The sequence below is a fragment of the Narcine bancroftii genome, chromosome 11, assembly GCF_036971445.1.
Source record: "Narcine bancroftii isolate sNarBan1 chromosome 11, sNarBan1.hap1, whole genome shotgun sequence".
Lineage (NCBI taxonomy): Eukaryota > Metazoa > Chordata > Chondrichthyes > Torpediniformes > Narcinidae > Narcine > Narcine bancroftii.
In genome coordinates this window covers 39833954-39855612 of record NC_091479.1, presented here as the reverse complement: position 1 = coordinate 39855612, position 21659 = coordinate 39833954, and the positions used below count along the sequence as shown (strand labels likewise).

The 21659-nt window shown below is 42.8% G+C and overlaps 1 long non-coding RNA gene across 2 annotated transcripts in view; it reads left to right on the top strand.

Annotated features, from left to right (window-relative positions):
• LOC138745734 (uncharacterized) overlaps window positions 1–4206 on the top strand; it is a 50548-nt gene extending 46342 nt beyond the window's left edge. For both annotated transcript variants that reach the window (XR_011346458.1, XR_011346459.1), the window contains one exon: window positions 2597–4206. This is a non-coding gene — a long non-coding RNA (uncharacterized lncRNA). The remainder of the gene's footprint in view (window positions 1–2596) is intronic.
• The last annotated feature ends 17453 nt before the right edge of the window (window positions 4207–21659 follow it).

Genomic DNA, 21659 nt, shown 5'->3' with positions numbered 1-21659 from the left:
GAACATTTCTGAACAGTAATTATTTACCTTTCAAGCACCAAACCTGGTGAACTTTATATATGTTAAATTCTGTGCACAGTATAAGAATGGCCTGCAACCAGTGAACTTGGAGGAATGAGAAGTGAGATTAGACTGTGAACCAAAGAACTTTTCTGAACTTACACACAGGTGCACTTAGAATTAGAAGGGGGGTAAGTTAGGTAAAGTAAGTAAGTTAAAGTGTAATTCCATTTTCATGTTAAAAGATAATTAAAATCAACTTTTGTTTAAATAACCATTTGTCTTGGTGAATATCTATTGCTGTGGGTTTTGGGATCTTCTGCTCTCATAACACAGCAGAACAACCCGAATTCTTTCGCTTATGATAATGGTCCATAAATGAGCCCCGGCATCTTTTGAAATTTTTATTTGACTCTTTAATAATTTTTTGTAATTTTCAACAAGACATAATATCATTTAACTGTTGTGTTTGTGTTATTAGAGAATTCCCTTTCCATTCAAACTGAATTAGAGTTTTGGGTGCCGTATTTGAGAAAAGATGTGCTGGTGTTGGAGAAGGCCAGAGATGATTTACTGGAATGATATCAGGAATGAAAGGGTTAGTGTATGAGGAACAATTGTCGACTCTTCGACTGTACTAGTTGGAGTACAGAAGGATAAGGGGGACCTCAGAGCCATTTCAAATGCTGGAAGGCCTGTTCAGAGTCCATTTGGCAAAGATGTTTCCCATGGTGGAGGATGCTTGGACAAGAGAGCATAATTCAGGATAAAAGGGTGTCAATTTAAAACTGATGTGGTAGAATTGATTTTGTCAGTGGGTCATGAATCTGTGGAAATGAGGTAATTGGGTGTATTTAAGACAGAGATTGACAAGTATTTGATTCATCAAAGAATCAAGGGTTAAGGGGAGAAAGTTGGGCCGTGGGCCGACTTCTGCTCCTATATCTTGTAATCTATATCCTGCTGGAGACCTAGTCAACCTTCCTCTTGTATTCCATTCTTAGAAAACAGTCTGCATCATGAGTTTATGTCATGTGAACACATTTCCGAATGAATCCCACGTTATAAGTGACCCACACTCCTCCGGGACATTTGCTCTCATGTTCTGCCATTTTAGCCAATTCAATGAGGTAGATAAAGACAGCTGCGTTTCTCTCAATGCAAATTCTACATTGACACGACTACAGCTTCCTCATTTTAAAAATTAGTGTGCAGCTGCTCAAATGAAATTTCTTGCTTCTTTGTTTGAAAGGGAATAATTGCCATGGGTTAAAATTATATCAAATAAAATAAAAGAGAGGAAAAGCAGAAGAATTTATATCTAGGTGGGAATCGAAATTAATGGTTGGTGATAAAGATACACCATTGTTGAAACATTTGATTAATATATGGAATAAAATAAATGATGAAATTGGTTTAAGTGGATGTACATCACCCAGAATGGCTTTGATTCAAAATCTTCGCCTCTTTTTCAAAGGATCATCAATTTCTGGATAGCTGGTTTCGTAAGGGGATTATAAATGTTGAAGATTGTTATGAAAGGGGTCAATTAATGTTATTTGAGCAACTGAGAAATAAATATCATATAACTCAAAGCAATTTTTTTTGCTATTTCCACCCAAGAGCATATTTGAAGGATAAGTTAGGACCAACCATGTTGTACTGAAATAGAAATTCCTTATAAAGAGGAATTGTTAAAAAATTTACTTCGATGTGTTCATAAGTCCAGACAAAGGTGGGAAATGGATCTGAATATTGTAATTGATTGGCAGATATGGGTAAATCCATATAAGGATCTCAATGTAAGATATAAATTAGTTTAGTATAATTGTTTTTACAACAGTCATGTAGCAAATGTCAGCAAGGAATTTATCTGAAAGCTGCACCTAGAGTCAAGTAACTCGCACTTGGATTTGAAAAGCTCTACAGGAAGCTGATTTGGAAACAGAGATCATGTGATCCAGGGGAGTTGTATTAATTCACTTCAACTCAGCAGTCTGGAACTAGTGTCCAGCGTTCCACACTGCAGCAGTGAGGACGGAATTCACAACTAGTTTTTCTTCTACAGTTACTTCTTACACCAGAGAAAATGAATAGACTAAAATCAGAATTATCAGATCAATGTTTGAGGTGTGGTGAAGATGTCGCAACTTTCTTGCATTCAACTTAGCTTTGTCCTAATGCAAGATCTTTTTGTTGAAAATTACAAATTTTGTGGAACAAGTTACAGGCGTTGTTTTTCCGCAAAATTCAACGTTATTTTTATTAGGAAATATTGAAGGAATAAGGCCCAAATTAAAACTATTAATATATCAATTGAAATTTGTTAAATTAGCATTTGCGGTGATGAGGAAATGTATTGCACTTACTTGGAAATCAGATATATTTTTAGAGATGCCAAGATGACATGCAAACATTCAAAATTGTATTCCTTTAGTAAAAATTACATTTAGGTTGAGAAATATATACTCGATGCTTTTGCAAATTTAGCACCTGAATATTCAAATATTAAGCTTCAATTTGTAATAATGCCCTTTCCATCCCTCTAGATATGTAAGAATCTCCTCTAAGTGGTAAAATTTTTATTTTTATTTAGATGTGTTAGATTTCCTCGCCACCGTGAACTCTGGGGAAGTGGAGGACTAACACAGGGCACCTGAAAACAGGAAGACCACACCCCATCAACATCTGAGAAGCAGAGGATTCATTCCACGAGTCAGTGACCATGGAAGCAGACCAGTGAGGGGTTTTGCAGCTGAAGGACCCACATAGGTGGCAGGCTGTTGGTGACTTGAGGAGAGGAACCCATGCAGGCTATGGGCTTCCGGACAAAGTAGTCAAGGAACTCACACTAGGCTATGGATTGCTAGAGACTGGTTCAAAACTGGCTAAAAGTGTATCAGGTATCAGACTTGGGATACGAGTGGGTGCGAAATGGTTCCTAATCGTGTCAGAGATTCAAAAGTGGAGCTCACATTGCAAATGACTTGGATTGGTCTGTGAGCATTGAAAGAGAATCCACAGACCCTCAGTGACTTGGCCCAGGGTTTGGGATGGTTGGGTGGGGGGGGGGGGGAGCATGACTCTCTTTTGCTTCTTTCTCAGACTGCAAGAGTCATTTCAGCAATTTCTGCCAATGGCAAATCTGTCTATCTGACAGCAGGAAAAAAGCAATTTTATGTGATATGACACTTTAATTACATGACAGTAAATTGTCTCCTGAATGAGAGAGAGAGTTTCACGTTTCAACTATTACAAACTCCACTCACCAGAACTCACTGTATACCTCTTCCCACTTTTAGTTTGCAAGGACACCATTGGTTTTATCACAACTCCTCCAATGATTATACATTTTACATTGTATATAAATATGTTTTTGAAAGAGATGGATTGTAGGAGTCGTGTAGGTCACAAACAAACACAAACACTTCACAAAACAGCTCTTATTTAAATTGCAAAGGCTTTGCTGAGAGTGAGTCATGCAGGCACCGAGAACATTTGCAAAGACAAAACAAGGAGACAGTTTTGCTAAAGAATTTCAAAAGCATGTTCCAGTTTGCTGTTCTAAGAAGTTCATGTGGTTTTGCAAGCAGAGAGATGACACCAAATAGACTTTTTCTAAGAGAGAGAGAGAGAGAGAGAGAGAGAGAGAGCGAGAGAGTGAGATGGCAAGCTGGCATCTTGTTGAAACCCATTTTGAACACGGGTTGTGAGTTCTCAGTTCAGCCTGTTGAAAAACTTTGTCATCCATACAAGAGGAAATAGCTGGCTTGAGTGTTTCACCTGAAATAAGGGAAACAAAAGGAACTCTATGGTGACCTGCAGAAGAGGTTATCATTTGGAAAACCATGATGGGTTTCATTGGCAAGACCCCAAAGTGGCTGATCAGAGGGAATCAGTCTTTGTGTGTCCAATGACCAAGTAAGTCCTCTCTGAAACCAACAAGAGCCTTCCTGGAGGGTAAACATTTACTTTTAAGCACCAGAGCTTGGTGAAAATTCATAAAAGTTGAATTCTGTGCACAGTTTAAGAATTGATAGACACCGGTGAACTTGGAGTTGTGTCAAAGAACTTTATACATATTAAAAACACCAGCGCTTAGAATTAGAAGGGGTTAATATAAGGCTATTAAGTTAATAGTTTTAAATTAAAGTTTGATCCTGTTTTTTTGTTTAAAGAAAATTAAAAATGATGTTTGTTTAAGTATCCATTTGTCTTGGTGATTTTCTATTGCTGCCAGCTTTTGGGGTCCTCTGGGCCTGTAAAAATCCCAAGTTTAGGTCCTCATACCAGGATACCCAAAATGTCTTATTTCTTCAATAATTGCCGAATCCCCCATACTATCATTGAAAAAGCCTGCACCCATATCTCCAATTCGCTTTCTGCCCTTACCCCACCTCCTCTCCAGCAGGACAATGACAGAATCCCTCAGGTTTCTCACTTACCACCATCAGCTGCCACATTGGACATGTTATCCTCGGACACTTCGAACTTCAGCACCATCCTATAACCTGCTACATCTAACCTGCTTCACTCATATCCTCTTTTAACAGGGTTATGTCTTTCTGTGACTCCCTCGACGGCACTACCCTCTCCTCCCACCACCACCTGATGCACTCTCCATTGGAACTGCAGAAATTGCCAAACATGCCCTACATCTCCTCTCACCTCCATCCAAGGCCACAATCAGACCTTCGAGGTGAGGCAGTGTTTCACATGCATCCCATCCAACCTAATCTACTATATTTGGTAGATTCAGTTGACCTCGATATCAGCAAGAACAATACAGACTGGGTGGCCATTTTGCTAAACACCTGTGCTCTGTGGTTCGAAACTTGAGCTTCCTGTGGCCTAGCATATCAATTCTCGAACCCTTCCAGCAACATGTCTGTTGGCCCCATCCTTCGCCAGGGTGAAGGCACACAAACTTATAGAAAACACATTATATTCCTCCTGGGCAGCCTTAAACTCTATAGCATGAACACGAATGTTTCTAATTTTAAGCAGCCACTCACCTCTGTCTGATTTCACTGTTTCCATCTCTTGATCTACTTCCCATTTGAATATATTTACTCCTTTAAGGTAGAAGAGTTGACAGTGGTGTTTTCCCCATATAGTTTACCTTTGAACAACTGGGAAAATTAAGTGGCAGTTGTTGCAGAATGAATGGTGTTATTGTTAAAAATCTGCCTGTGATCGAAAGTATTCTTGGACTGAATAGACATCTGGGCCAAATGGCTATTTTACGACAATCTGTACATGATTGTACATCCTAAAGTACAAAGACTACTTCTATCCACTAAAGATTGTTAAAGAGCAAGAATAGACAATACAATCACGTAAAATTCCCATCCATACAGCACACGTATTAATACACAAAACAATCACACCTCCTTATTGGTCAGAAGTACCTACACTTCCCAAGGAGGTTGAGGAGGTTAAGGCCAACGGCTCTCATCTTGAGATTTTACAGGAGTGCAGTTGAGTCTCCTGTCTGGCTGCACCATTGGATGGTCTAGTTGCTGTAAAGCATCAGACAGGAATTTTGCAAAGAGTTGTGAGGATCACTTGGGTCCCTTTCTTCTTCAGATGGCATTTACTGGGAGTGTTGTTCAAATAGGGCTCAAGGAATTATAAAATGACCATTTCAATCCAGTGAACAGCATCTTTAACCATGTCCATCATCAAAATCAGGACTGACAGGCTAGGGAATAGCTTCTTCCCACAGGCTGTGAGATGGATGAAAAGAATCCTAGAAGTGCGATAATCACCCAAAATATTTATATATGTAGCAGCTACTTTGATAGAGCTACTAAAGCAACACACATACACACACCAGGTTAGTCAACACAAGACTGCTTTATTCAGACTTTACAGGCTTTGTTTTATTTACAGCATGTCCCGGGCTCCATGGGACAAGCTGGGACATCATTATGAGTTTGCTGCCAATCCACGGGACCACAGGTTTAAATTAAGCCCTGTGAACGTTCCGCGCCTTCCGGCAGGAGAATTTACACAGAACGTGCCATTCATCAGCACGCAGCACCATGCACGGGCGGTAAATTAAATGGATGAGTTTCCAGCTGTCTGTCTCATGATTTTTCACGCCCGCCAAAGAACTTTGCCTGCCCGGCCACTCGACATTTGCTACACCCCCACCCCAGAACAGTCACCAGAAACAGCTGTGAATGTCCCCCAATGTCCAATGTATACACAACCTCATCCTTCTTCAACACGCGGAAAAGGCCCTCATACGTTCATTGTAATGGCGCTCTTGGGATCTGTCTGCACACAAAAACAAAATCAGCGTCCAGGAGTGGTGGGGGCACATTCTGTTTAGGGGATCTATGCCAGTGGAGAGGAAAAGGTTTGCTGATCACGACACCATGTCGAAGCTGATGAAGAACATTCAGATCAGAGTTTGCTGTGAAATGAATGTCCCATGAAAATGTAAGGAGCATACCATATACCATCTCTGCGGACAATGCAGACATATCTTCCTTTGGAGCCATGTGCACACCCAATGGAATCCATGGCAATTTGTTGACCTAATTCGGACCGGTGAGTCAGGCCTTAAGTTTGACTTCAGTTGCCGGTAGAAATGTTCTATAAGGCCATTGGACTGTGGGTGAATTGTGCTCCATGGTCTGAAGTAATGTGGGTCAGAAAACCAAATCTAGCCATCCAATTGATAATGAATGCTCTGGCAGTTGTCTCAATGTCACTGGATGGCAACGGGACGGCCTCTGGTCAGTGCGTGAAATGTTCTACAACTGTTCAAATATATCTCATGTTTTGAGATACTGGCAATGGTCTGAGCCGGTCCACACGAATGTGTTCCAACTGCCTGCATACCGCCGGGAAAGGTTGAAGAGGTGTCTTAGTGTGCCACTGAATTTTGGCTGTCTGGCAGGAGGTACATGTGCAGACCCATGGCGCGACACATTTTTTCAGACCATGACCTACATATTTATTTGACATAAGCTTGACAGATGTTCTGATTGATGGATGAGACAAGCTGTGTATCTGGTCAATAAGGTGTTGCCTCCAAGATGGTGGAATCACTGGTCGAGTGTAGCCCAAAGACATGTCACAAAGTAAGGTTGGCCCCCCAGTTGTGCTGCCCCATGCTGTATGTCCAGGTCAGTAATGGCCGTACTATATGCCTGAACATCGGGGTCCATTGCCTGGACACTGGCTAATTCAGGAATATCAATGTCACCCTGAATATGATATACAGTCAGTCTGGACAGAATATTCGTGATGCCATTGTTTTTACCAGAAATATAGCGCACGTCTGTGGTAAATTCTGAAATGTATGAGAATGGCCCTGCTGTCTTGCTGACCATGGATCTGTTATTTTGCTGAAGGTAAAAACGAGTGGCTGGTGGTCTGTGAACACAGTGAAATGCCGACCCTCCAAAACAAATCGGAGTGCCGTGTGGCTCGACATAATGCACGATATTTCATCTCTGATGGCCATAGATGTTTGCTAAAGAATGCGAGGGGTTGGCAATGGCCATATTGACGTACTGCTCTAGAAACACACCCATGGCCATACTCGAGGCATCAGGACTAAATGTCAAGGATGTGTTGGGGTTAGGATAGGGGAGCATTTCTGCGTTGACTAAAGCGTCTTTGGCATCACAAACCTAACCTCTGCTCCCTTTGCTTTGTGGTGAGGATTGGAAACCGTGGTCAAAGAATGTCAGCAGCTGCTGGAATGAACCGGTGATAGAAGTTTTTCCTGCTCAAGAATTTCTGCAGGCCCTGAACCATGATAGGTGTTGGAAAAGCACGGACTGCCTCTACCTTGCTGGCTAAGGGAAAGACACCATGACCCATGATCTTGTGTCCCAGGAATCGATGGTGGACTTGCTAAATTGACATCTGCTAGGGTTAATGGGAAGACCAAATTCCATCAGCCATTGGAACAGGCAGCTCTTGCAGTGCGAGATATCCTGTTCAGTTTGACTGGCTATGAGGATGTCATCCAAGTGTATGGAAGCGATTCTGCCCAATGCCTCTATAAGATGCTGGAAAGTTTGAACGTCGTTCTTCAATCCAAATGGTATCCTTAAAAAATTCAAAAAGCCTTAAAGGAATAATAATGTCTTCCTTATACACCGGGATCTGATGGTATCCCTTGACAAGGTCAACTTTGGAGAAAACTTGGAAAATGTGCAGATGGGCAGCGAAACCTTGCATATGAGGGAAAGGGTATCTGTCAGGTGTAGTTAATGAGCCGACGGTAATCACCGCAGGGTCTACATCCACCTGTTATTTTGGGTACCACGTGTCACCGTGATGCCCAAGGACTGTTGGAGCACTGAATGATGCCTTATTTCTCCCTTGCAATAAACTCTGCCCTTGCCTGCCGCAGTTAATCAGTTGGAAGATGACGAGAACTGGCGTAAATCAGCGGGTCTGAAGTGTCTATGTAATGGGACACACCCTGGGCTGTTTTGGAGGTATTGAAATTAGGAGATAATAGCAGGAAATTCATTGAGCAGGACAGCATAGACATCTTTGTGCAGGATATGGACCCCGAGATGGGAAACTCCCCCTTTGCTGCAGACCAGTGGGTATGTTTTCAAAGTGGTGGCATGAACCCATTTCCTCCGCTTCACGTCTACTGGCAAGTCATGCGACCTTCAAAAATCTGCACACAAAATGACCTGTGCAATGGAAGACAATATGCAATTCCAAAGGAATGTCGCACCTCCTTTCCCAATTGCGACCTGTCCTATGCCAAAGCAAGGAATTGTAGTTCCATTTGCTGCTTGAAGAGCTCGGTGTGGTTATTTAAGTGTTTTTTTCAAAATAGGTTGGCAGGATATTTGTACTTACCAGCGTCGTCTTGAAGATACAATAGGCCAGTCGGTACTTGTGCCAGCTGCCGAGGCCCCAACTGACAGCCGTTTTTTTAATTTCCTGCCTTTTTTCTCTAATAGATAAATGGTGGGACACATTTATGGGCTTTTTTCCCCATTGGTGATGGTAAAAACACCATTCTCACCGCCTGTCAGTGCATTCATCCTTCTTTAACTGAACTGCAAATAGAAGAGGCTTGTAGGAAACAGGAGATGGATCTACTGATCAAAGAGGCTGTTTGTGAGCAGACACTTGCGTTGGAGTTTGATCGAGCCTGTCAGCCTCCCACGCTACATCATGGGGATGGCAGAAATCCATGTTAACGATTGGTATTGCGACACGACCTGGGAGTTTGGACAGGAATAGAGTCTCAAAAAGTAAACAATGAGAATGGCCATCTGCTAATACGAGCATCTCATTCATTAGATCAGATGGATCCCTGTCACTCAGGCCCTCCATATTTAAAAGCTCATGTCTAGTCAATTCCAGGAGAAATAGGCAGAACCTGGTTTAACTGCAGCCGTGGTGGCAGCAGCTGCAGTCGTGTCCATGATCACTGGAGATTCAAGCTTCGGCTGAATCTTGCATTCGGGGCTCACCATTTCTGGCGGCAACTCCAGTACACCTACTAAAGTCATATACATACCCATGTTAGTCAACACAAGATGGGTTTATTCAAACTTTACAGACTTCTTTTATATACCGCATTACTTGTCAGGGAAGATATTACAGCGGTGCTCAGGCAAGAGACGGGAGGTCTCATCGAGGGAGGCAGTGTGGGTAAAACTAAAAAATAAGAAGGGTGAGGTTACTATTATAGGGGTACATTATAGTCTGGCAAATGGGAAGGGAGAACTAGAAGAGCAAATGTGCAAGGAATTAGCTGACATCTGCAGTAGGAATAGGGTGGTGTTGGTTGGGGATTTCAATTTTCCTAACATCGATTGGGAAACACAGTCAGTGAGAGGGCAGGATGGCTTAGAGTTTATACAATGTGTTCAGGACTGCTTTTTGCAGCAGTATGTGGAGATGCCCACTACAGAGGGGGGGCAATGTTCGATCTGTGGTTGGGGAATGAAATGGGATGGTTAACTGGGTAAGCAAATATGCAGATGATATGAAAATAGGGGGAGTGGTGGATGTTGAGGAAGGTTTTCTTAGATTACAGGATTTGGTTTGTTTGGAAAAGTGGACTGAAAGATGGCAGAAGGAATTTAATGTTGACAAGTGTGAGGTGCTGCATTCCAGAAAAAAATAACCAAAATAAGACATATGCAGTTAAGGGAAGGGCATCGAGGAATGCAGAGGAAGAGAGGGATCTTGGAGTTACGGTACAGAGTTCCTTGAAGGAGGATTGCCACATAGACAGGGTGGTTATGGCAAACTGGCCTTCATATATCATAGCATAAAGTACAGCTGGAAAATGATGCTGCGATTGTTGAAGGTATTGGTGAGGCCAGGTTTGGAGTATTGTGTTCAGTTCTGGTCTCATTTGTCAAAGGAAGGATAGAGATAGGTGGAGAGAATGCACAGAAGATTTACAAAAATGTTTCTTGGCTTACAACATCTAGAATCCAGAGAAAGATAAAGGAGACTGGAGGGCTCATCGAGGAAGGCAGTGTGGGTAAAATGAAAAAATAAGAAGGATGAGGGTACTATTATTGGGGTATATTATAGGCTGCCAAATGAGACATGGTGAGACATTATTAAGAGTTTGCTATCGATCCATGGAACCAGCAGGTTTAAATTAAGCCCTGTGAATGTCCTGCACCTACCCGCAGAAGACACCACTAATCAACGTGCCGTTCCTCGGCATGCAGCACCGTCCACGTGTGGTCCATTAAATGGGTGAGTGCCCAGTGGTCTGTTTTATGGTATTGCGCGACATCGGAGAACCGCGTCACCGACGGTTCACAACGTGGGCTGTGTGCCCGCTTGGCCCTCTACATATATTTATTTCGATTATTCATTTGGTCATTACGTGCTGCATATTGTGTGCTTTTGTGCAGGAACCATGGTAGTTTTGTCGGGTTGTAGATGTACGACCCAGTGCATCACTCCATGGATTCACAGAACATTACAGCACCGATACAGGTCCTTCAGCTTTTCTAGTCTGTGCCAAACTCTTATTCTGCCTTGTCCCACTGACCAGCATCCAGTCCATCACCCTCCATCTCCCTCGTATCCCTGAACTTGTCCAAACTCTTCATTGCTAACACTGAGCTCACATTAACTCAAGCAGCTGGCAGCTTGTTCCACTTTCCCACCACCTTGTGTGGAGAAGCTCCCCCTCATGTTTCCACTAAACTTTTCCCCTTTCATCCTTCGCGCATGTATTAAGCATTTCTCCAAGAGGCAGACTCTCAAGAAAACAACCTCTATCCTCAAGGATCCTCACCACCCAGACCAGGCCTTCTTCACACTGTGATCACCAGGGAAACAGGTCCAGGAGCATGAAGACAAACACCCAATGGTACAAACACAGCTTCTCCCCCTCTGCCATCAGATTTTTGAATGGACAAGGAACCACAGTCACTCCCTCACTTACTCTTCATTTTGGACAAATGGATTTCTTTTTTTAAAATGTAATTTAGTACAATATTTGCACCTGTATTGTTGCCACAAAGCGACAAATTTTCTGACATGTTCATCACAATAAATTTTTAATTCTGAACACTGCGCATACATCAAAAAAAAATCATAGCTAAACCTTCAGGTCGATAACCTTTCACTGGGATTCAGAAAGATGATCAAACAAACATGATTCGCTTTGCTGAGAAAAAGAAGAGGGGAAATAACAAACTGAATATGTGGGATGAAAAGCCCAAGCAGCAGAATTGGCTGCTGGATGAGTGAAGTCGACTCGTTGATCAACACATCTGTCTGGATGGAGGGGTAAAGGATAAACAAGACGAACATGATGTCGTCACTGTGAGGTACAATACGACAGCTGCAGAGAATCTGAAATGAAGGAATGGTGAAAATACTTGTTTTTGGATCAATGTGACAAAATTTGATCTGACAAAAGAAAACAAAATTGTTTTGCCCTGCCAGAACTGTCTAGATCAGGGGGCACAATAAAATAGTCCAGAAGCCAACATTATGAAATTGAACAGAGAAGTTGTACAACTCGGCAGCAAGAGATAAAACACAGTTACATAATTCCATGAAAGTGGTGTCACAGGAAGACAGGGTTCAAAAGACAGCTTTTGTCATCTTGGCCTTCATTAATTAACATATTTTAATTAGGAGTTGGGAAGTTATGGTGAGGTTGGATAAGATGTTGGTGAGGCCACATTTGGAGTATTGTGTGCAGTTCTGGTCAACTCGCTATAGGAAGGGTATTAGTAAGATTGAAAGAGTGCAGAGAACATTTACAAAGACGCTGCCAGGTCTTCAGGAGTTGAGCTACGAGAAAGGTTGAACAGGTTGGGACTTTATTCCTTGGAGTGTCGAAAAATGAGTAAGAGATTGCTTAAAGTGGAATATGAATGGGAAAAAAGGCTGAGAAAGACTGCAGTGGACCCAATTGTGAAGGAGAAAATTTCCTTGAGAAAAGTTGTCATTGGCCTATTTTCTCTGGAGTTATGAAACATGCACAGAACAAATCAATGAGGTACGATTAAAACAGTGGTTTTCAAACTTTTCAAACTTTCTTTCCACTCACCTCCCACTTTAAGTAATCCCTTACTAACAGAGCATAAGGATTAAGTAGAATATGATCCTGGGGGTGGGGGTGGGGTGGTGGAGGAGTTTGAAAATCACTGCTCTAGATGAAAAGGTTTCTCCATCTCTGTTTTAAGCAGACATCCTTTTATTCTGAGGTTGTTCCCACTGATCCTAAACTCTTGCACAACTGGCAAAATACTCTCTATCCAGCCCTTTCACTATTCAGCAGATTTCAATGAGGTCCTGCCTCATTCTTCTAAACTCGGGCGAGTACAGGCCCAGAACCATCAAATGCTCCTCAAACATTATTCCTCTCATCCCCAGGATCATTCTTGTAAACCACCTCTGGGCCATCACATCCTCTCTTAGAAATGGGGCCTACAATTGCTCACAACACTTACGAGATCAGGACAACCAGAAGGTGGTCACGGGAGGGGAAGCCAGCTGCAGGACTGCCTAGAGTCCCTGGATTGGATCGTGTTCAAGAACTCAGCTGAGGAACTGAATCACTGTACCAGGACCATAGCGAACTTTATCAAAACAGCTGTGGACGAGGGTGTCCCCACCAAATTGTTCAGGGAGTTTTCTCAACCAGAAATCCTGGAATGACAATATCCAGAAATTGCTGAGAGCCAAATCACAGTTTGGAGATACAGATACACAAGGAGCCAATACAAACCATGGAAAGCCATCTTGCAGGTGGTGGAGATTCAGCACAAGAATGGAAACAACAAAGGATACCCATCAGCTGTGACAGGGGCCTAAATGACATAAAGTGCTGCAAAAACAAATCTGGTGCAGTGGGAGGCGGCAAAGCCTCACTCCACATGAACTCAATGCCTTCTACACCTGATATAACCACTAGTACAGGGAAGAACCATCGCAAATCCCCCCTCCCCCACTACATCTCTTGATGATCCGCTGCTATCAGTAACCAAAGATGACAATATGGGCTGCCCTCAGGATAATGAATCAAAGGAAAGGATCAAGCCTGGATGGAGAACCCAGCAGAGGATTGATAACCTGTGTTGACCAACTGGCCATGGATATCTTCAACATCTCACTCCGACAGGGAGTGGCACCCACCTGTTTCAAATAGGCATCAAATATATCAGTTCCAAAGAGTGGGGTAACCTGCCTAAATGATGATTAATGAGTGACACTCACATCCAGTGATGAGGTGGATTGAGGGGATGGTGTTGAAGTACATCAACTCCTGTCCAAGGGGCGACATGGATCGATTCCAATTTACCAGACCTATGGCAGATGTCATCTTCACTGGCTCTGCCAAAACCCTGAAACACCCAGAAGACAAAGGTGCATCCATCAGAATGCTCTTTATTGACTAGAGTCTGGCATTCCATACCATTCTCCCATCAAAGTTGATGAGCAAACTCCAAAGTCCTGGGACTCCATAACATACTGTGCAATTGGATCCAGAATTTCTTCATCTCCAGGCCCCAATTAGTGTGGATTGGCAAGAACAACTCTTCCAAAATCTCCATTAGCTCCCAAACACCAGAGGGTTGCATATTTCACCCCTGCTCGACTCGCTTTACATCTACAGCTGCATAGTTTGGTATGACGACACCATCTACAAATTCACTGACGATAGCACAGTCATGAGCTGCATGAGGAATGGCAACGAGTCAGCATTCAGGAGGGAGATTGAAAGCAGGGTTCAATCGCGGACCAACAACAACCTCGCACTCAATGCCACCAAAACCAAGGAGCTGATTGTCGACTGTAGGAAGAAAAAAAGATGGGCATTGCCTTAATTGGAATGGTTTTGGTTTTTATACACACACACACACACACACACACACACACACACACACACATATTTGTGCAGAGTGGAGTTAGAGTGAAGTAAAAAGTGTTGTTATTAATCTTTACCAATGAAAATTATTGTTTGAAGATGCCATTGTCCTGTGAATTATCAGGGACCATTTTATGCGAATATTAATCTTTAAAGTTACAATAGTTGATATATATTATCAAGTTATTTTGTGGGTTGGATTCAGGGTCACACACACAATCCTTTGAGATGCCAGAAGGCAAGCCATGTACGGAGATGAAATGTCTGCTCATTCTGCATCTGAAACCGAAAGAGGAAAACCTTCATGATGGTCCTTGAGATACTGGAGTGTTTGCTTTATTAAAAACGGAAGAATTTGTGTTGTCAGGAAAGACTGCTGATCAAATCGAGAGACCATCTGTTGATTATCTGTGTTCTTAAAATTGAAACTAAGTCAATAGAGTGCTGAGAGATGGCAGCTGTTCGAATAAGCGAGTTCTTGATTCAAGGCTAGAGTCCATTGGCTCATGATTCATACTTTTGAAGAGGCTGAATGGACTTCAAAGGCAGAAATGACGGCACGTGTCATGGGATGAGCCATTCTGGAGAAACATTACAAATGAGAGGCAGAAGTTGTTGTCCATGCTGTGGGGAAGAGAGGATTGAAGATACAGTCGTCAGAGAAGGTACAGTTACATCGTCTTCTCCTTTCACCAGGAGTAACAAGTGGATTTTGAAGGAGGAAGACCATTTCTAACCGTCTCTTTGAGATCAAGAGAGCAGCCTCGTTGAGACCGTGGAAATGGCCACTTTTGATGAATAAAGCCAAAGTCATCTTGCATTTGCAACATAACCATTTTTAAATGCAGACTTAGTTCAGCCCTTGACTGAGTTGATGAAATCTTGGTCGAAGAAAATAGCCACTCCACTGTCTCTTTGAAAAGTCAACAGATTCATCATGTGGAACAGATTCTGAAACCTCCCTGCAAGAGAGGAAAATAAACTCTCGCAGGGTAAGTTTCAGAGCAATGTTTTTTCATCCAAGGAATTCAGACGAGTTTGAAAGAGGACCGATGACGAGGTTTTGAAATCCTTCAGTTGCTTTTGCCACAATTTAAAGAAATCGACATGGTGTGAAACGACTCAAATCCAGATACAACCCTTCACAAATTGAGCTCTTACAGCTCCATTGTGTTCAACCAGCGAAAGATGAGGGGGTAAAGCCACAGGGTTAGAGAGAGTCATCAGGTCAAACAGACATAGAGCAAAGAGAAAGAGACATCAAACATGTTGTGGGTTTGTCCCTTCATCAAGGAAAGATAAGGAAGAGAAGGTCAGAAATGGGACCATTAAATTGTGGGGGTGGAGGGCAGGAGAAAGCCAACACACACAGAGAGGGGACTTGGGTACCTGGGGAAAACAAGCGGTTCCCTTCTCCCCCTGCCCTTCTCCCCCTGCCCTCCTCCCCCTGCCCTTCTCCCCCCTGCCCTTCTCCCCCCTGCCCCTCTGCCCCCTTCCCTCCCCTCCCCTCCTTGCCCAGCCTCCCCCTCACCCTCCAACTCCCCCTTCACCCTCCCCCTTACCCCTGCCTGGCCCCGCCCCCTCCCCTCCTTGACCTGCCCCGCCCCCTCCGGGCTCCCGCCCCTCCCATCCCCCTCCCTCTCCCTCATCCCCCTCCCCTCCCCGCCCCCTGCACCGACACCTCGGCTCCACCCAAACACCCCGCCGGTACCGGCCACTCCAGGGTGGGGCCCGGCGGGCTGCGGGTCGCCCGCTTTCCCTTGACCGCGCAGCTGAGGAAGGTCCCGGCGCTGCCGCCAACTTCTTCCCTTTAGGCCCGCAGCGATGGACCCTGAGCAGACGACGCCGCCGCCAATGTCCCGCCTCCTCACAGCAAGAGCCAATCAGCCCGCGAACCCGCCCATCAATCCAACCCGACTTCAGCGTCCAATCCAATAGCGACCTCACCGAATCAACCCATTGGCTCGCGCAACTGAAGCAACCAATCAGCGAGCTAGACAGAAAACAACGGCAGTGGAAGGAGCAGGAGACCTATCGGCCCTTCCACTTACAACTACCCCAACAACTCAATCAAATCCTTGAGAAAAACAGGATCACTTTGTTTTGGCTCCAGGATTCCTCTGATCTCAAGAAATACATTGTACCCCAACTGCAAGGGAGACTATTTATTAACAAACTTTCCTTTATATTTATTACCGCTTCCAATTTAATGGAGTACACAAGTGGTTGTGTCAGCCAGCTGGACCGCCTCGGGGAACCTCATGGAGCAGGCAATCATGGTGAGAAGGTAACTCGTCCCGCGGGAGGCCGGTAGTGACCCCACAATCTCATTGTAGATGTGGCTGAACCTATGTGGTGCTGGCTCGAATGTCTGGCATGGTGCCTTCACGTATGTCTGCATTTTGGTCATCTGGCAGAGTGTGCAGGCCTTGGCCCACTGACAACCTGTTTCTGGAGGCTCAGCAAGACCAACCTATTGACCACCATTTTGACAGTACTGATGGCCGGGTGCGTCAGGTTGTGCACTTCATCATAAAACTGCCATCTCCATGCTGTCGGCACGATGAGGTGGGATTTGCCATTGGAATGTCACAGAGGAGCGTCTACTTACCAGGGTCGATGTTAGCATCCTCCAGCCTGAGCCTGGACACTGCTGTCTTGCTTGCAAGAATCTCAGGGTCGTCCTGCTGTCCCCTGCCGAGGGCTAAGTAGTCTATTCACTGGGACAGGGCCTGGATAGACTTGATTGCGGGGATGGGGCAGTGCGTCACCCACGATGTTTTGAATGTCTGTAGTGAACTCAGACTCATATGAGAGGAGTCGCTGCTGCTTGGCCGACCACAGGTCCAACACTTTATGGAAGGCAAAAGTTAATGGCTTCTGGTCCATGAAGACACTGAATTGTCTACCTTCCAAAAATACCTTAAGTGCCTGACTGCCAGGTACAGCACCAATTGCTCTCAGTCAAAGACGCTGTATTTGAGTTCAGGTGGCCAGAGGTGTCTGCTAAAGAAGGACAGGGGCTGCCATTCCCCTTTGATGAATTGCTCCAGTGCACCCCCTACTGCTGTGCAGGAAGCATCTACTGTGAGAGTGGTGGGTGTCTCTGGCCTGGCGTGTACCAGAAGGGTTGTGTTGGCCAGTGCGTCCTTGGCCTTCTGGAACGCCTCCAAATCCTCATTGTCCCAGGTAATGTCTTTACCTTTCTCCGCATGATGTGGGCCACGCGGGGCGTGGCAAGATGGTGTAAGGATCAGACGTGTCTTCCAGTCCTCTCCTGTCTCTATCTTAATATTTTGTCTAGAAATGCCCGTTAAAATTCTTTAAAAGTTTAGATAACTTCAGTGCTGTTAATTTAACTTATGATGGTACAATTGGTGGAAAAGAGCAAAAAAAAACGACAACAGATTATCAAAAAACTACATTTTCCAAATGTTCAAGTTTTGGAGCCTAACTACAGGAAAGACATCGAGACTCAGCCTGAAATGGATCCCTGGAGAAAGGTACAGCTTTCGGATGTAGAGTTCAATATTACATCGGTAGAGCCCTCAAAAGAGGGCGCCAAACAGCCTTTAGAACAAAGAGTTACTCAGGTTCACACATGTGCAATAGCATCTGACGGCAATGTTATGAATGAACCACTTGTAGTAACATCAGTTGAAGTACCGGCTGGGGAAAGGCATTTGTCAACTGTAGCGGTGGCACTGCAAACTGCACCTTTTGAGATAAAAGAACCTATACAACTTGATGTACTGGGAGAAATTAATACATTATGGACTGGGGAAAACCCCGGCCAGCGTCCTCCAGTCATTGCTGGAGAGGCTGTGGCTGGGGTTTCCACACGCAGCTATACTACAAGGAAGGCAACCAGAATGAAGGAAGCAACAGAAGACCCTTTGGTTATGCCGAAGAAGCAGGAATCTGTTGGGCCAGAATCTCTTCCAATTGAAAAGATTCTTGTGAATCTTGAATCTAAATGATCTTATACAATGCAGGGATTATCCAAGATTATGACTGAACTTGGTACTATGTTTAATACTCAGTGGTGAAAATACATTCTCAACAGATGGCTGAGTTTGGAGCTTTTAAGCTTGAAGTGAGAGATAAATTTAATTCGTGTGAAGAAGATATAGACGAAATACGAGATCATGTTTCAGATGTGACCAAAATGGTCAAAGACTTACAAACTCAAAATAAAAATTTGGTGAAAAAGATTGATTATTTGGAAAACCAATCCAGACGGAACAATATAAAGATTATTAGTTTGCCGGAAGGAATGGAGGGACCAGACCCAAGAAAATTTTTTACTGAATGGATTCCGCAGGTGCTGGGTAAAGAACATTTCCCGGAAGGTATAATACTGGGACGTGCTCACAGAGCCTTGCGTAGAAGACCTATTTCAGGTCAAAGTCAAGACCTGTTTTGGTTCGTTGCTTGAATTATTACGACAGAGAAATAATTTTACGAGTGGCTATTAGAAATGCACAACAGAGAAAATCACCCTTGATGATTCAAAATAATCGAGTTTTCTTCTATGCGGATTTGAGTCAAGAAGTTATGTTCCAATGACGGGAATTCAATTCTGCTAAAGAGTTGTTGTGGAAGAAAGGTTATAAGGCAACCTTTAGATATCCAGCTGTTTTGAAGGTTTTTCAAGATGGTTGCCAACCAAAGTTCTTTGATTCTCCAAAGGAAGCTATAGCATTTGCTCAAGAGCTGCCAATTACTCGGTTTCAACAGAGACGTAGTCCGCCGCGATCTCTAAGGAGACAAGAGATGGAAGAAAAGAGCCGTGCTCCAAGAAGGAATGGTTGTAATGGTGACTCGGCAGTTGGAGCTGATTAAAAGAAGAGTTGTTCTTTTTTTTTAATGTTTTTTTTTTAAAAAAGGAATATTAAATAATGATGATGTTAGTTTAAGATGAAGTGAGAGTTGGGGGAGAGAACTGGATGGGCACTATTTCCTGAAAGTCATCTGCTACGTGTGAGTTATCTCACACCCATTTTTTTGGGAGTTACCGCATTGCGCGGTTTAGACGGGAGGGGGTATTTTTAACCTCCTACCTGTTTTTTTTTTCTTTTTTTTGTATTATTAGATTAAAGAGTTAAGGGTTTTCTTTTGAGTTTATAAAAAAAAGCATAAGAAAGTATTTGATTGTTTAAAAAACTAAATATTCATGTGGTTTTTTTTGTATAGTTTATTCAGTAGATAAGGAATATTTGAAATTTAAATGTGAATGGGATGGATAAGTTTTTTTTAATATTTTTACTTTAACTTTAAGGTGAAAGGAGTGGTAATTCTGGTGTATATTATTTTGCTATTTTAGTTATAGAACGAAGGGAATAATGGTGAAAGTTATAAATTGAATTGTACAATTCTTAATGAGGCTTGAATTTTGTTTGTGGCTTATGCTCTATTTGTTGAAGATATAGATTTTGTTGTAGATGTGTTTTTATTATTTGGATATCTGAATTTTAACGTAATGATTGGGGATATTTAAATGTGGTATTGGAGCTTTTATTGGGTAATTATTCAAGGTTAAAAGGGAAAAATGGTGGAAGAGTACCAAATTTGAATTGTACAATGTTTAATGAGGATGGAATTTTGTTTTAAGATGGCAGTTTATGTGACTAATATGATGATAGATGTGAAGTTAGTTGATATTTGGTGAAGGTTTATCTCTATAGAGAAAGTTTTATTTTTCATCTTTTTTTTTCTCATGCTACAATTTTTTTAAAGAATTGATTATTGTTTAAGAATTTTTGATAGACAATATTACTAATTTTACTAATTTTTTATATTACGTTTGAGTTAATAATATGTTTCATCTTAACTCCATTAAATATATGCATTTAAGTTTGATTTAAATATGTTTTTTAAGTCTGATATCTTAGTATTAATTACTTTTCTTTTTGTTAGTATTTTAATCGGTTATGTTTTTGTTTTTTTTTTGTAAGTGGGTTTTTTTCTCACATATATTATTAACTTTATTAATTCTTCACTCTTTATTTTGGGGGGAAGGGGGGGTTGGACTAATTTAAGTTGTGTTTTTAATGTGTAATAATTATTGGGGAGGGTATAGTTTATTTAGATCACTCATACTGTATTGTAATTTTATTATTTTGTTCTTAATTTTTAAAATGTAATTCTATATGTTATTCATGTTATAAAATCTTAAATAAAGTTTAAAAACAAAAAAATGATGTCAGCCACTACCGGTATGAATTGGTGATAAAAATTAATCGTACCAGTGAATTCTTGCAGTCCCTTCATTATGTGGGGTTTGAGGAAGCACTTAACAAACTCTACCTTTTCAAGCAGGGTTTAGTTCCGTGCCTGTTGATTTGACCCCCAAGGAAGTCGAACGTTTCCAACCTGAACTAGCACTTAGCAAGGTTTATATAGTAAGTCCAAATTCCCGCAGCCAGGCGCACAGTCACATTAGACGGTCTCTGTTTAGCTTCATTGCCACCACTTTGACATCTTGTGGTTACTGCCACTCTCTGCTGTTGGAGAATATCCTCCTTGGTCTCAGCCCCTCAATGTAACTAAGAACCCCTAAAATGCCCCTAATGTTTTGGCCTTCATCACTACTCCTGGCAAGGCATTCTTGACACCCACAACTCTGGGTAAAAGAAAATACCCCTGATATCTCCCCTAAATCTTCCTCCCTTTGCTTTAGACAGATGTCTTCTAGTGTTTGCTACTCCCATCTGGGTTTCAGGCAAACTGAAGGACATCTTTCACCGAGTTTCTGGTTTTCCAGCAGTTCTGGATGTCTGTCTCTGGATGCTCTGCTCCGTGGACCACCCCGCAGTATCCCATCAAGTCCTGGAGTCTCTGTGTCAGCAATGCTCTGCTGACCACTGCCTGACAGACTTGTGGTCAAAAGTGTTTGTCTATGAAACCGTTCCCAGGAAGGTAAAGGGGCAAAGTCCTGCTGACTGGAACATTGTGCAGCACCAGGGCCAGGCCAATCTTTTGCAACACCTGAGCCAGGTAGAACCTCAGCACATAGCAGCATTTGATGCCCTTGAACTTTGGTTGCAAGCACAGCCACACACAATTATGGCCATGCTGGTTACACCCTTGTCCCCATTGATTGACGATGTACACGATCCTTCTCCAGACTCTATCCATTTTGGACCCCCACATGAATAGGAAATTTGTTTTGGGAATTGACAGGGTGGTGGTGTGGGGATGGGCCAAACCTGGCCCACGTGCAGCAGGACCGAAAGTTCCTTGCACATTGCACCTGATAATCAGGTTTTACCCGAATGACAGAGATGGGTATCTG